The sequence below is a fragment of the Myotis daubentonii genome, chromosome 9 (assembly GCF_963259705.1).
Source record: "Myotis daubentonii chromosome 9, mMyoDau2.1, whole genome shotgun sequence".
Lineage (NCBI taxonomy): Eukaryota > Metazoa > Chordata > Mammalia > Chiroptera > Vespertilionidae > Myotis > Myotis daubentonii.
This window is the reverse complement of record NC_081848.1, coordinates 28,519,369-28,536,625: the sequence shown is the minus strand read 5'-3', so window position 1 is coordinate 28,536,625 and position 17,257 is coordinate 28,519,369. Positions and strand designations below refer to the sequence as shown.

Genomic DNA, 17,257 nt, shown 5'->3' with positions numbered 1-17,257 from the left:
GTAGGCTAATGAGTAGTACGTGCATCGCAGCACTATTGGGAAATATGCCAGGGGTTACTGTCCTCTGAAGAGATATAGCATCTGAAGAGGCGGTAACATATTTCCCAGAAAAATGTTCACCTGAAACCTAGTTCTGATAGAGGTTAAAGCTGCTGCCTTCAGGCTGCTGCTACCAGCATAATGAGAACGCCAAGTTGATAACTGGCTTAGGGCTGGGTCTGTTCTGGATGTTCCAGTCAGCATGGCTCCTAGTAGCTGAACATCAGATGACCAGATGAGCCTGATGGGGGCTGCTTTGCATAACTGCCTGTTAACATCTCTCTCTAGATGCCCAAAGAGTCCTGAAAGCAATTTGGTAACTTGTTCACCTTCTGCTAGAAACATTCACCAACTCTTCCCTCTAATCACACTGATGTCAACTAGAATTCATCAGTGGTTGCTAATAGCAAAGTCAGGCGGCTCTGCTCAGCATGTGGAGGTGCCAAACTGTGAAAGGAGCCTTGCACTGGTCATGTTAAATCCTTGTTGTAGGTCAAATGGCTGTGTTGCTGCTTCTGCCCTGGGTTCTCACAGCATCCCCACTCTGTCCCCACCCTGCCATGGGAAGCAACTGAAGGTCCCTTTTTAGTGAACTGAAATCTAAGGGACACTCTAAGCATTACATTACAGAGCATTAGTGTTCTTTTGAAAATAGCTTTTGGTCCTTCTGATTTTATTTCCAAAGTGTCTGATATTTGAAATACTCGTATTTTTTTTTTTGGCCTAACAAATAATACCTTTTTTTCATGAGCCTATTAGCTATTCACTTTTTACATTTTTATCTTTACATGTTGTTGTAGTTACTATGCTATCTAGAAAAACTTAGTTAGGATGGCTTACTGTCTGTATTTATTATTTGAAGAAGGAATAAGATTGCAGGGCCCAGGTTTTAGAATTTTAAAATGCTATGTGACGCAATCACAGATCCAGAAATTAATATTGCAAGGGAAGGTTGGACAAGCCCCTGTACGGACAGCACCATGTAATAGATAGTCCACATAATACTTGATATGCTCTAAAAAATGAGAACAGTTTATATTTTGTTCTCTATACCTTATGTAAATAACTTATAACCTATTGAGAAATGTTTGAGGCATTTCCCAAAATTATCTTATTAAATGTCTTCATATAGAAATGTACATGTACCTTTATTAAAAAAATATAAAAAATATAAAAATATATATTTTATTGATTTTTTACAGAGAGGAAGGGAGAGGGATAGAGAGTTGGAAACATCGATGAGAGAAATATTGATCAGCTGCTTCCTGCACACCCTCTACTGGGAATGTGCCTGCAACCAAGGTACATGCCATTGACTGGAAGTCAACCTGGGATCCTTTAGTCCCCAGGCCTACACTCTGTCCACTGAGCCAAACTGATTAGGGCCATATATGTTAATAGGATATGCACTATTCCCTTTCTTAACCTTGTTCTCCTCAGGAAACAGTGACTGAAGTGCCATTGCTGATCAATGAACTTTGGGTTAATTTACATTTCTATAAACTGATTAAGAGGGCAGCTACTTCAACTCTTTCTAGGATATGTGGGCTTTGATGACTTTTATTATTTGTTTTTCAATAGTTTTTAAAAAGTTTATTTATTTATTTATTTATTTATTTATTTATTTTAAAACATGGAATGCTTCACGAATTTGCATGTCATCCTTGTGCAGGGGCCATGCTCATCTTCTCTGTATCATTCCAATATCAGTATATGTGCTGCCAAAGCTAGCACAAGGTGAGTTTTATTTAGATTTTTACTCTTCATGTTTCTTGCAAGGTTAGATTACTTTCATAAAATAGAGCTAAATTCTCACAGATTTGATCATTTAGGGAAACAACTTACATGGCCAGGGCATCACTGATTTCATAACTTGCGATAGGTGGCAACAAAATACAAATAACATGGCACCTCTGTTAAAAATGATTTTCTACAGCATCCATAAGATGGTGACTACAGTTAATAACACTGTATTCCATATTTGAAAGTTTCATGAATCTCATCACAAAACACATTTACATTCTTTTAGGCTGTTAGACCCCAGGGTTGTTTTCTGTAAATTCTAAGCTTAATCCTATTATTCTTGTAATCCACTTAATTTGGCAAATGGGTGTGGCCTTAGGGGAGAATAGAAGACCCATGATTCCAGAGGCCATCTCCCTTCTCCAGGGGAGACTGGCAGAAGTCTGAGATGCCAGTTGAGCGCAGAGAGTTCCTACTGACCCTGATATTGACAGAACTTCCAGAGGTGAGACCATTCATCTTAAACTCTGATGAGTATGGAATTTAAAGTAAATACCTTCATGTCTATTTTCTCTTATACAAATACTTTTAATTTACCTGTTGGCCTGCATGGATATACTTCAAGCAAACAAGTAGACTTCTTAGTTAATAGAAATGATATCAATATTTAAAGTATCTGAGATTAGAGCACTTGTAATATATTGATATTTGCTATAATACACTGAGTGGCCAGATTATTATGACCAACTGACATTTGTAGGCAAATTAGCTATAATTTCCCACTCAAGTTGATAGAGGGCCAGATCATTATAAACATCTGAATAGCACAACATACCTAAATATCATTGCTGATCAAGTTCATCCTATCATGTTGGGGGCATATCCCAATGGAGTTGGCTTTTTCCAACAAGACAATGTGCCATGCCACGGTGCTCGTATTGTGCAGGAGTGGTTTCAAGAACAAGAAGGAGATTTTACCTGGCTTAGGTGTCCCCCACAATCACCAGATCTCAATCCAATTGAGCCATCAGGCAGCTGGTTCCACAACCATCAAATCTCCCAGAACTGGACAGTGCTATTCATCAGGCATGGTGTCAGATTCCTCGCATCACCTTTCAGCATCTCGTGGAGTCAATGCCAAGAAGAATCGCCAGAGTATTGAAGGTGAAAGTACTGATGGGGTGGTCATAATAATCTGGCCTGTCACAATAATATGGCCACTCAGTGCAGATTACTTGATTACTTTTATTTTATTACCATTTGCTACTAGAATTTTATTTTGGTCTTAAAAGAGATTTCTTTGCTTTTTCTGAAGTTATGGAAATCTGAAAATACTTATAATGTTCAACACAATGTATACATATAAGTTCTCATATATATTAACCTACTAAGTACATGTGCAATTCATTAGAAAAACCTTGTTAAGATCCTATTTGCTTTTTCCTTAAAACCTAAAGTTTCCAGGCTCCATTTAGAACTTTGAAATAGATCTGAACAACTGTAGGGCTTCCAGGAAGTGCAGATGGATACAATGGGAGACAATCAGAAATAAAGATGACCCAGTCATGCTTCCATTTATTGCATCTCTAGATTTTCTAGTGTAGAGATAATACCCCATGTTGTTGTTGTTTTCTCCTGTGTGTGGTGTTTTTTTTCCAATTGATTTCAGAAAGATTTAAGAGGGGAAAGAAATGAGGTTTTTTTGTTGTCACTTTCATTATTTCTGTATTATATATGAGGAAACTAAGGATTAGTGTAGTTTGCTTTGGCGAGCCTTAGATCACATTATACTTCCTGCTAGGTCTGGTCAAGTAAGTGAATCTATACCCCTATCCCGGGAACTGACTTTTCAGGCCATTTCAATAAGGACATTCCCTTTTGCTGAGACCATACTTTACTTGCTGAGCACACATTCCCTTATTCCTCCCCTCCGGACCTGCAAGAGAGTTCTCCGCCCAGAAAAACCCAAGCAAAAGTCCTTTAAAAACTGCCAACTACTGTCACTGCTTGCTGGAGCCATCCAGAGTAAGCCACCTGGTGTGCGGATGATTCTATAAATTCATAATCTCTCACCATTCTGGCCTCGTAAATTCCTCCCCCAACTGTCCCCCACAACTGCCCCCTAACCCCCTGCTTGACCTCCTCAGCCTTCCCTCTTAGGTTTGATGGTCTGTTCCATGCTTCTGTGTCTCTAGACCTATTTTTGTTAATCTGTTTCTGTTGTTCATTATAGTCCACAAATGAGTGAGATCATGTGATATTGATCTTTCTCTGACTGGCTTATTTCCTTTAGCATAATGCTCTCCAGGTTCATCCATGCTGCTGCAGATGGTAAGAGTTCTTTCTATTGTAAGCAGCATAGTATTCCATGATGTAGATGTACCATGGTTTTCTAATCCACTCTGCTGCTGCTGGGAACTTAGGGTGTTTCTAATTCTTAGCTATTGTAAATTGTGCTGCTATGAACATAGTGGTGCTTATGTTCTTTTTGATTGGTGTTTCATGTTTCTTGGGATATATTCCTAAGAGTGGGATTACTGGAGTTTCTTCAAACAAATTCAAAATTGAACTCCCATTTGACCCAGGAAAACCTCTGAAATATTGTAAGTGGAATCCCAAGTAGGCTAATGAGCAGTACGTGCATCGCAGCACTATTGGGAAATATGCTAGGGGTTACTGTCCTCTGAAGAGATATAGCATCTGAAGAGGCGGTAACATATTTCCCAGAAAAATGTTCACCTGAAACCCAGTTCTGATAGAGCTTGAAGCTGCTCGCTTCAGGCAGTTGCTACCAGCATGATGAGAACGCCAAGTTGATAACTGGCTTAGGGCTGGGTCTGTTCTGGATGTTCCAGTCAGCATGGCTCCTAATAGCTGAACATCAGATGACCAGATGAGCCTGATGGGGGCTGCTTTGCATAACTGCCTGTTCACAACTCTCCCTAGATGCCCAAAGAGTCCTGAAAGCAATTTGGTAACTTGTTCACCTTCTGCTAGAAACACTCACCAACTCTTCCCTCTAATCACACTGATGTCAACTAGAATTCATCAGTGGTTGCTAATAGCAAAGTCAGGCAGCTCTGTTCAGCATGTGGAGGTGCCAAACTGTGAAAGGAGCCTTGCACTGGTCATGTTAAATCCTTGTTGTAGGTCAAATGGCTGTGTGTTGCTGCTTCTGCCCTGGGTTCTCACAGCATCTCCACTCTGTCCCCACCCTGCCATGGGAAGCAACTGAAGGTCCCTTTTTAGTGAACTGAAATCTAAGGGAAACTCTAAGCATTACATTACAGAGCATTAGTGTTCTTTTGAAAATAGCTTTTGGTCCTTCTGATTTTATTTCCAAAGTGTCTGATATTTGAAATACTCGTATTTTTTTTTTTTTTGGCCTAACAAATAATACCTTTTTTTCAAGAGCCTATTAGCTTTTCACTTTTTACATTTTTATCTTTACATGTTGTTGTAGTTACTATGCTACCTAGAAAAACTTAGTTAGGATGGCTTACTGTCTGTATTTATTATTTGAAGAAGGAATAAGATTGCAGGGCCCAGGTTTTAGAATTTTAAAATGCTATGTGATGCAATCATAGATCCAGAAATTAATATTGCAAGGGAAGGTTGGACAAGTCCCTGTCAGGGACAGCACAATGTAATAGACAGTCCACATAATAGTTAATATGATCTAAAAAATGAGAACAGTAGACATTTCATTCTCTATACCTTATGTAAATGACTTGCAACCTATTGAGAAATGTTTGAGGCATTTCCCAAAATTAACTTATTAAATGTCCTCATATAAACATTTACATGTATCTTTTTAAAAATATATATTTTATTGATTTTTTTACAGAGAGGAAGGGAGAGGGATAGAGTTGGAAACATTGATCAGTTGCCTCCTGCACACCCCCTATTGGGAATGTGCCTGCAACCAAGGTACATGCCCTTGACCTGAATTGGACCTGGGGTCTTTTAGTCCCCAGGCCAACACTCTGTCCACTGAGCCAAACTGATTAGGGCCTTGCATCTTAATAGGATATGCACTATTCCCTTTCTTTTCCTTGGTCTCCTCAGGAAATAGTGCCTGAAGTGCCATTGCTGATCAATGAACCTTGGTTAATTTACATTTCTATAAACTGATTAAGAGGGCAGCTACTTCAACTCTTTCTAGTATATGTGGGCTTTGATGGTTTTTATCTTGTTTTTCCATAGTTTTTAAAAGGTAATATTTCTTTCTTTCTTTCTTCCTTCCTTCCTTTCTTTCTTTCTTTCTTTCTTTCTTTCTTTCTTTCTTTCTTTCTTTCTTTCTTTCTCTCTTTTTTCTTTCTTTCTTCCTTTATTTAAAATCATGGAATGCTTCACTAATTCGCATGTCATCCTTGCACAGGGGCCATGCTCATCTTCTCTGTATCGTTCCAATTTCAGTATAAGTGCTGCCAAAGCGAGCACAAGGTGAGTTTTATTTAGATTTTTACTCTTCATGTTTCTTGCAAGGTTAGATTACTTTCATAAAATAGAGCTAAATTCTCACAGATTTGATCATTTAGGGAAACAACTTACATGGCCAGGGTATCACTGATTTCCTAACTTGTGATAGGTGGCAACAAAATACAAATAACATGGCACCTCTGTTAAAAATGATTTTCTACAGCATCCATAAGATGGTGACTACAGTTAATAACACTGTATTCCATATTTGAAAGTTTCATGAATCTCATCACAAAACACATTTACATTCTTTTAGGCTGTTAGACCCCTGGGTTGTTTTCTTTAAGTTCTAAGCTTAACCAGCCACCCTATTATCCATGTAATCCACTCAATTTGGCAAGTGGGTTTGGCTCTAGGGGAGTATAAAATAAGCCATTTCCCTTCTCCAGGGGAGACTGACAGAAGTGGGACCTGCCAGTTGAGGGCAGAGAGTTCCTACTGACCCTGATATTGACAGAACTTCCAGAGGTGAGACCACTCATCTTAAACTCTGATGAGTATGGAATTTAAAGTAAATACCTTCATGTCTATTTTCTCTTACACAAATACTTTTAATTTACCTGTTGGCCTTCTTGGATATACTTCAAGCAAACAAGTAGATTTCTTAATTAATAGAAATGATATCAATATTTAAAGTATCTGTAATTAGAGCACTTGTAATATATTGATATTTGCTATAATACACTGAGTGGCCAGATTATTATGACCCTCTGACGTTTGTAGGCAAATTAGCAATAATTTCCCACTGAAGTTGCTAGAGGCGCAGATTATTATAAACATCTGAATAGCACAACATACCTAAGTATCATTGCTGATCAAGTTCATCCTATCATGTTGATGGCATATCCCAATAGAGATGGCTTCTTCCAACAAGACAATACACCATGCCACGGTGCTCGTATTGTGCAGGAGTAGTTTCAAGAATATGAAGGAGACTTTACCTTGCTTAGGTGTCTCCCACAATCACCAGATCTCAATCCAATTGAGCCATCAGGCAGCTGGTTCCACAACCATCAAATCTCCCAGAACTGGACAGTGCAATTCATCAGGCATGGTGTCAGATTCCTCGCATCACCTTTCAGCATCTCATGGAGTCAATGCCATGAAGAATCACCAGAGTATTGAAGGTGAAAGTACTGATGGGGTGGTCATAATAATCTGGCCCGTCACAATAATATGGCCACTCAGTGTAGATTACTTGATTATTTTTATTTTATTACCATTTGCTACTAGCATTTTATTTTGGTATTAAAAGAGATTTCTTTATTTTTTCTGAACTTATGGAAATCTAAAACTACCTATAATGTTCAACACATTGTATACATGTAAGTCTTCATATATATTAACCTACTAAGTACATGTGCAATTCATTAGAAAAACCTTGTTAAGGTCCTATTTGCTCTTTCCTTAAAACCTAAAGTTTCCAGGCTCCATTTGGAACTTTGAAATAGATCTGAACAACTGTAGGGCTTCCAGGAAGTGGAGATGGATACAATGGGAGACAATCAGAAATAAAGATGACCCAGTCATGCTTCCATTAACTGCATCTCCGGATTTTCTATTGTAGAGATAATCCCCCATGTTGTTGTTTTCTCATGTGTGTGGTTGTGTTTTTTTTTGTTTTTGTTTTTTAAATTGATTGCAGAGAGATTTAAGAGGAGAGAGAGAGATGTGAGATAAACATGGCTCAGCTGCCTCCAGTATGCACCCTAACTGGGTATGGAACCCACCAACTGGGCATCCACTGGGACTGGGAATCAAACCCATCACCTTGTGTATTTATAAAACAACACTCCAAACAATTGCGCCTCACCAGTTAGGGCATTATTTTAAATCCAACAAAATCAAAAACAAGTGATTACTTTTTGCTGATTATCACTGTAGCTTGAACATTGACCAATTCAAAATTTGAAGGTGCTATGATGGATTAAATAAACTGAGTAGGAAAACTTTGTTTTCCTTAACAAAATATAACAGGAAATTTTACATTTTCTTGTTTAAAAGAAAGAGTTTTGTCATTAAACTTAAGGAATAAATTCAACTTTTTATAGTTTAAGGAGTTCAAAGTTAAAGTCAACACTTTGACTAAACTAAACCAGTATAGTCTAACCAAATCTGTTTGATTGGGGGCACATAGAGACTATTAGCATAGATATTAAGGGTGTGTTTATTTAAAGTCATGAAATCAGAGAGACAAGGACAGACAAACAGAGAAACTGGTTCATTAATTTATAGCCGATATATACACTAGTGGGCAATCAGCATGTGGCAAGTTAGTGAAGTATGATTGAGATCATGGCTTATTTTATTTTAAAAAATTCATCGATTTTAGAGAAAGAGAGGAAGAGGGATAGAGAAAGTGAAACATCAATTTGTTGTTCTACTCATTTATTCATTCCTTGGTTGATTCTAGTATATACCCTGACCAGGGACCAAACCCCAAACCTTGGCGTGTCGGATGACGCTCTAACTAATTGAGCCTACCAACACGGCCCAGATCACTGTTTTTTTAAATAAAAAGCAAGCTGAGGACTCTCCTGTCTCATTTTCTCATTTATATCTTAGCATAAACCCAACCTGTCTAGATTTGTTATGTCTAGGTCTTTGGAATTAAATTAAAGGGTAGGTTAGATACCAACTTAATAGGTAGATAGTGCTCAAGCAGACATACCTTTATCCAAAGGTCTTTTTCTTTTCATCTGGGAAGAAGAATAACTTTCTGTCTCTCTGCCTCTCATTCTGTCTTTCATTTATTTCAATTTCAGACACATGGAGTCACACACCTTGCAAGCCTTGCTGATGGAACTCACCTGCCCCATCTGTACGAACTACTTCCTAGACCTGGTCACCTTAGACTGTGGGCACAGCTTTTGCCATCCCTGCCTGTGCCTCAGCTGTGATGCAGCCCAGACTCCAATGCGCTGCCCTTATTGCAGCCAAGTGCCAGAGAAGCCAGATTTCAATATCGACATCCCACTCAGGACCCTGGCTTTCCTACCAGAGAGGCCAGAACTGATTCTGTCAACAGTTCTGAGGAACAGGTCTGTGTAGAACACGATGCAGCAAAGGGGCTCTTCTGTGACGTTGAAAAGAAATTGTTCTGTGGGCTCTGCTCTGAATCCCTGGACCACGTGGCTCACAGCCACAGCCCAGCACAACGGGCTGCTGAGGAATACAGGGTAAGTGGTGCCTGTCATGCAATTTGGTAGATGTGGGCTCCTAAGTGAGAGAAAGGTGAGGATGATGAAAAGGAAATTGATTGATGATAATGTAGCTGGTGGAACTGGTGATATTTCAATGCAAAATTCCAAATTATAAGTGTATCCGGGCAATGCTGATGGTCAAATTGGACACTATAATCTCAGCTGTGTTGAGCTATTACTAAGGTAGATTTCTTTAGATATTTTGTTCAAATATGTAGGATTGGTGCTATTGTGGGGCAGGTGGCTAGTACCAGCAACACTGGCTTCTGATGCAAGTTTGTCTTCTTCATAGTCAGGATAGATGAAAATCTGGATGCCAATTTCTCAAGAACGGGTCTGTATGGTCCTCCCTAAACTTCTGATTATATGTCTCTGTCACCTCTGATGATCCAAATATAAGAATCAAATCAGATTAATGTGAAAAGATCAGACCTCTTCATTCTAACTCAAGGTGACAGTGCTTTCAACATCTGCCTTTAACCATAAAAAAGAGGATAAAATTTACAATAACCATCTTAGGTGTCACTAAAGTTCATGGTTATATTTGCAGGAGAAACTTCTCAAGAGGATGGGCTCCTTATGGAATATGACTCATGAAATGCAAAACAATGTGAAGCTAGAAGCTAGGAAAGCTGTGTCATTGGAGGTAGGAATGAACGTGTTCTGCTTATTTTTACATTAATATATTTATGCAGGTTGAAAAATGCTGGCTTATAGTTTTTGGTAAATTGGAGTTCAAAAATAATGGTTAAAGGATAATATTTCTGCCCAGGAAAAAGCAGTTGTTTTAAAAAATAAATCAGCAATCACAAATAAAATGGCCAAGTATATATATGGTTTAAAACAATGCATGCAGTTCACACTCTGCACTCATGGAAGCTAGTGGAAAGAATGCTAATACAGGTGACTGTGGAACAGGGTCAGAGGCTAGGGTCCCAACTGCTTGCAGTCAAATATCCACATATAACCTTGGACTTTCGCACCATTTTCTTATTCTTTCTTATCTGTGAGGCATTGTTTGCTTTATCTCATCAATACAAAATTCTTGGGGTGTTCAAATTCTTTATATAAAATGTTGTAAAACAATGCATAGAGTTGACCCTTTGCGTTCATAAATTCCAACATCAGACCAAAAATGTGGTCTTGGATCTACCAAGGGATGAATACTTGAATAGGAAATATGCAGACATAGATGGTCAACTGAGTATTTATTAAAAAACATCTCAGTCCATATGGATGTTGTTCAAGGGTCAATCAACTGTGTGTATGCAAGCCTTGGGAGGTATTCCCAGTTCAACTTTGAAGGTTTGATAAATCTTGTCAGAAATGTAGTAAAAGACAATACCACGCTAAGTTTAACTGTGAAAGAGAGGAGAGAAATAAAGCAGCACCAAGAAAAAACATAAAGAATGCTAAAAAATGTGTACGATATGGTGTATAGTTAAATATTTTAAAATACATAATAAAATAAAAAAAGGAGAAATAGAAAAAGAAGATAGTGAAGAAGGAATGATTGATGGAGTAAGAACTGAGAAGCAACATCACAGGGACTCTTTATTTTTTAATTTTTAAAATGTTTTTATTGATTTCAGAGAGGAAGGGAGAAAGAAAGAGAAATATCAGTGATGAGAGGGAATCATTGTTCAGCTGCCTTCCTTATATCTCCTGCAGGGGATTCAGCCCTAAAGCCCAGTATGAGTCCTGACCTGGAATTGAACCTGACCTCCTGGTTCATAGGTGGACACCCAAGCCCTGAGTCACATCAGGTGGGCTAGTCTGGGACCCTGTTGAGGGCTTGATTTACCTGGAAAAGGGACCAGGAGCATAGGGTCAGAATGTACAGAATGGCTTACAAATACTCAAGACACTTTGAAGTATGAGGCAAAATGTTTCTCAAATATTTTCTTGATAAGACTAAGGAAAAAATGGAAGTTTGACAATCTTTTTAGAGTGATAATGTGTAAGCCCTTTGATCCTCTATCTGTGCAGGAGTATGTGGCCCTTAGGGAGATGATGATCAAAGCTGAATATAAGAAGATACATCTATTTCTCTCTGAGGAGGAGCGCCTCTATGTTGATCCAATGGAGCGAGAAGCAGAGGAGATCTTCTAACAACTGCAGGAAAGCAAAGTCAGAATGACCCAACAGACAGAAAGCCTCAAAGAGATGTTTAGAGAGCAGATGGACATGTGCCACAAACCACATGTGGACATGCTCCAGGTGAGAGGGGAGGGTCCATCAATAGAGACAGGAATCCTTTTCTGGACAATGTGGCTATGATGCCTGCATACACCATTACCCTCAGGTAAGTGATTACACTCCTTGACTCCCATCATGGTGTCCATCCAGTCAGTCACATATTTCCTTGTATCCTGGTAATCGTTGGGAGCTCTTTGCCTAAGTAGCTGACATAGGATAAGGAGCTTTCAGTGTAATTTGAAGCACCACCTTCACAGACAGATTGTCCAAATGCAGTCAATCCCTCAGCATGGCAATATTAACTTTGCTGTTATAATTTTCTGTTTACATTCACCTAATCTACTGTCACTCTCTGTTACTGCCATAAAAGCAACTGGCCAAAGACATTGAGGTTTTGACCTTTGCCTAGGCATGGTTTCTAGAATTTGGCTATCCATTTTAAAGCATTGTCTATTTTTCATTGGATGCCCTGTTTTGCTTTCATTGTTATAAATGGTCAGATCTCTCCTTTGGAATAACACTTGGAAATGAGTGACATTGGAAAACCTGATCTGGTTGCATCACTTCACTTCTCTGCCTGACCTTCTGCCATCCTCAGAACACCTTGAGGAAGCTCTGTGTGTTTTAGTTTAAGTGCTGTTGTTAAGATGGCCTCTGGTTGTTCCTTCAAGGGGAATAGGAAAAGGTACATTATTAAAACAAACTCTAGAAAATATATAAAAGGACACACTTTGCATGTTTACTTTCATTTCCTGTTTGTTTTGAAGGATTTGGGAACTATGTTCCAAAGGTAAGCTAACACTAATTCTTTCTGAGAAAGTCATTCTCTTCTGGATGAGGAAGGTGTACATGTTTTGAGCTAGAAACCTTGTCCTCTGTAGGTATTTCCTGTTTTCTTTCAAAGTGGCCCTGAGGCCTTCTGTTCTCAGAAGTTTCCTTTGCATGTGACTACATTCATATGTACCTGAAAACATCTGATCCCTGAGTTTTCTTCCAGCATGTCACCCCTATCCTCTCCCTATTTAGCACAATAAACATCACAGCAGTGATTCTTAAGGAATCACAGAAGAGGTCCCTACACTGCACAGGTGGAAGGTGAAAAGAGCAGGAACAGGAGCTTTGCTATGAATGTATGGGGGTCGATTTTGTTCCCAGGACTAGCAATGACTCAGCCTGTTCCATCACTGCAGGTCAGACCTCAGGGGAATGACCTCTTGGTGCCCCCTAAGAAGTTAGACCTTCAGGAGCAGGCTGCCAGGCAGGAGTTAGGTTTCCTTGCTTGAGGAAAAAAAGGGGGAGAGCTGTCTGGCTTAGTGGACTCTCCCCTTTCAGACACTGAATGTCTCATTGGTGACAACTCTGACACTCAAGTCCCAAAGGCTCTGCCTGGATGTTCTGCTCCCTGTCAGACACCCAGGGGTTTGCATTCTCTGGGGCGGAGTAGATGGAGGAAATGATTGTCAATCATTTTAGAAATGCAATAGTATCTGAGGAGAATGGGGAAGTTAACATGTGATACAATTTACAAATTTAGAAAAAAAAATTAGGTAACATTTCTTATGTCCCTAAGAGGGTAGACTATAATGTGTACCCCATTGGTTCAGAGTGGGAGGATCTTGATGAAATATCCTGGATGAAAAGCTATGATATTTAGAGTGGTTGTGTGACTAACCTTTGCCTCAAAATGCCACCGATGTCATTGTTTATAGGACTGAATTGGTGCAAAATCAAAAGCCTCAGCCAGAGAATCCTCAGCTCACCTCGTGGTGCTGCACTGGACTCCTAGTCATGCTGAGCAGGTTCAGAGGTAGGATCTTGCCCTGCGGCATTAGGCCTCAATTTATTTGTGATTTTTATGTTTATAGGTTCTTTTTCTATTTTAATTTAATCTTTTCTGTCATGAAGGCAGTCCATCACTTTCCAAAATTAGTATCTTCTTCCCTTGTCACATCACAATGAACTTTGCAACTTATTGAAAATACAAAGCAAGATACCCATTTTTATTGATGTTTGGTATACATAGAGGAAGAGAAGAGCAATTAGGTTTACCATGTGGTCATGAGGAGATAGAATATTTAGTATTCAGAGTAGCCATCAATAGTATATATTTAATCAGTTACTCCACTTTTGAATGTTTAAATACGACATTGATAGATTTAAATCTGTTGTATATTGTAAGTGCATATATCATGCATTTCACTAAGAATATTTATTATTTATGAAATCAGAAAGTCCAAAAAGTGACTGAAAATATTATAAGCAGAATAATTTTAGTGCTGTTAGATCAATGTCAAAACCACTGACAGAGAAGGGTTTGTGACCATGGTCCAATCATATTAGGCTCATAATAGAGAGCAAATCTAAACACCCAGAAGTGAAATTGAGATTAGACTGAATGCAGGGTCTGAACAGATAATGAAAATCCCAAGTATTCTTCTCAGCAGTTACTGACTTATGCATATTATGTATTTTCATCAAATATGTATAATCTTACAAATGTAACAGGTGCTACTTATACTCCAATAACAACCCACATAATGACAAAGCGCTATCTATGTATTAAATAGTATCAAGGACAATCAACACAAAAAGAATTTTCTAAAGGAAAGAAAAGTTTTTATGTGTGACCTGAAACAAACTGCCCAGAGGTTGACATTAAGTCTCTGCTTCACACAGTCACACTCTTCGTATTTGCAGAGGTTTGTTTTCCTCTTCTGTGTACTGTGAAGGACTTCCGTGTGCTGTAGAGGTAGAGATATCATTTTCTCTTTGTATATGAGCCAGTCTGCACTCTCTTTGCTTTCTTTATTTTGTACTTCCTTTGAGGAGGGACAAATGAAGGGACGCTGCCTCTCTGGCTATGGAAATTCCATTTATTGACCTGATTTTTGCCTCTTTCTGCAGTGGATAATGTTCTGAGTCATGGAACCATCAGTCTCTGCATGAGCCTTTCTGAGGGTGTGAGGAGTGTGCTGTTTCAAGCTGTCGATCGCGTGTCCAGGGAGTCCCAGAGAGTGCAGAGTTTTGTGACTTGGGGAACTCATAACTTCACCTCTGGTAGACATTACTGGCATAATACAAGTCTTATTTTTATTGTTGATGCTGATAATGATAATGAGAATTTTATAGCTTTTTCTTTTGAGAAACTAATGTAGGCATAAACTTCATAAAATGAAGTGTAGTTTGCTTTGATAAGCCTTAGATCACATCATTCTTCCATTTAGGTCTGGTCAAAAAAGTGAATCCATACCCCTACCCCGGGAACTGACTTTTCAGGCCATTACACTAAGGATATTCCCTTTTGCTGAGCCCATACTTTACTTGCTGAGCACACATTCCCTTATTCCTCCCCTCTGGACCTACACAGAGAATTCCCCGCCCAGAAAAAGACCACCAAAAGTCCTTTAAAATCCGCCAACTCCTGTCATTGGGTGCTGGAGGTATCTAGACTCAGCCAACTGTTGTGCAGATGATTCAGTAAATTCATAATCCCTCACCATTCCGGCCTCCTGAGTTCCTCCTGCAACTGCCCCCTCACCCCCTGCCTGACCTCCTCAGCCTTCCCTCTTAGGTTTGATGGTCTGTTCCATGCTTCTGTGTCTCTAGACCTATTTCTGTTAATCTGTTTATGTTGTTCATTATATTCCACAAATGAGTGAGATCATGTGATACTGATCTTTCTCTGACTGGCTTATTTCCTTTAGCATAATGCTCTCCCAGTTCATCCATGCTGTTGCAGATGGTAAGAGTTCTTTCTATTGTAAGCAGCATAGTATTCCATTATGTAGATGTACCATGGTTTTCTATTCCACTCTGCTGCTGCTGGGAACTTAGGCAGTTTCCAAATCTTAGCTATTGTAAATTGTGCTGCTATGAACATAGTGGTGCTTATGGTCTTTCTGATTGGTGTTTCATGTTCCTTGGTATATATTCCTAAGAGTGGGATTACTGGAGTTTCTTCAAACAAATTCAAAATTGAACTCCCATTTGACCCAGGAAAACCTCTGAAATATTGTAAATGGAATCCCAAGTAGGCTAATGAGCAGTACGTGCATCACAGCACTATTGGGAAATATGCCAGGGGTTACTGTCCTCTGAAGAGATATAGCATCTGAAGAGGCGGTAACATTTTTCCCAGAAAAATGTTCACCTGAAACCTAGTTCTGATAGAGGTTAAAGCGCTGCCTTCAGGCTGCTGCTACCAGCATAATGAGAAAGCCAAGTTGATAACTGGCTTAGGGCTGGGTCTGTTCTGGATGTTCCAGTCAGCATGGCTCCTAGTAGCTGAACATCAGATGACAAGATGAGCCTGATGGGGGCTGCTTTGCATAACTGCCTGTTCACATCTCTCTCTAGATGCCCAAAGAGTCCTGAAAGCAATTTGGTAACTTGTTCACCTTCTGCTAGAAACACTCACCAACTCTTCCCTCTAATCACACTGATGTCAACTAGAATTCATCAGTGGTTGCTAATAGCAAAGTCAGGCAGCTCTGTTCAGCATGTGGAGGTGCCAAACTGTGAAAGGAGCCTTGCACTGGTCATGTTAAATCCTTGTTGTAGGTCAAATGGCTGTGTTGCTGCTTCTGCCCTGGGTTCTCACAGCATCCCCACTCTGTCCCCACCCTGCCATGGGAAGCAACTGAAGGTCCCTTTTTAGTGAACTGAAATCTAAGGGAAAGTCTTAGCATTACATTACAGAGCATTAGTGTTCTTTTGAAAATAGCTTTTGGTCCTTCTGATTTTATTTCCAAAGTGTCTGATATTTGAAATACTAGTATTTTTTTTTTTTTGCCTTACAAATAATACCTTTTTTTCAAGAGCCTATTAGCTTTTCACTTTTTATCTTTACATGTTGTTGTAGTTTCTCTGCTACCTAGAAAAACTTAGTTAGGATGGCTTACTGTCTGTATTTATTATTTGAAGAAGGAATAAGATTGCAGGGTTCAGGTTTTAGAATTTTAAAATGCTATGTGACACAATCACAAATCCAGGAATTAATATTGCAAGGGAAGGTTGGACAAGTCCCTGTCAGGGAGAGCACCGTGTAATCCACTGCCCACATAATACTTGATATGGTCTAAAAATGAGAACAGTAGACATTTCATTCTCTATACCTTATGTAAGTGACTTGCAACCTATTCAGAAATGTTTGAGTCATTTCCCAAAATTAACTTATTAAATGTCCTCATATAAACATTTACATGTATCTTTTTTAAAAATATATATTTTATTGATTTTTTTACAGAGAGGAAGGGAGAGGGATAGAGTTGGAAACATTGATCAGTTGCCTCCTGCACACCCCCTATTGGGAATGTGCCTGCAACCAAGGTACATGCCCTTGACCTGAATTGGACCTGGGATCCTTTAGTCCCCAGGCCAACACTCTGTCCACTGAGCCAAACTGATTAGGGCCATGTATCTTAATAGGATATCCATTATTCCCTTCCTTTTCCTTGGTCTCCTCAGGAAATAGTGCCTGAAGTGCCATTGCTGATCAATGAACCTTGGTTAATTTACGTTTCTATAAACTGATTAAGAGGGCAGCTACTTCAACTCTTTCTAGTATATTTGTGCTTTGATGGCTTTATTAT

General features: G+C 39.2%; 2 non-coding genes across 2 annotated transcripts; both read right to left on the bottom strand.

Moving 5' to 3' along the window:
* Nucleotides 1–1,666: 1,666 nt before the first annotated feature.
* Nucleotides 1,667–1,773, bottom strand: LOC132242509 (U6 spliceosomal RNA). The gene has a single exon (XR_009454673.1). It is a non-coding gene; the product is annotated as a U6 spliceosomal RNA (small nuclear RNA).
* A 4,345-nt stretch (nucleotides 1,774–6,118) lies between these two features.
* On the bottom strand, nucleotides 6,119–6,225 carry LOC132242356 (U6 spliceosomal RNA). Its single transcript, XR_009454562.1, has one exon. It is a non-coding gene; the product is annotated as a U6 spliceosomal RNA (small nuclear RNA).
* Between the last annotated feature and the right edge of the window lie 11,032 nt (nucleotides 6,226–17,257).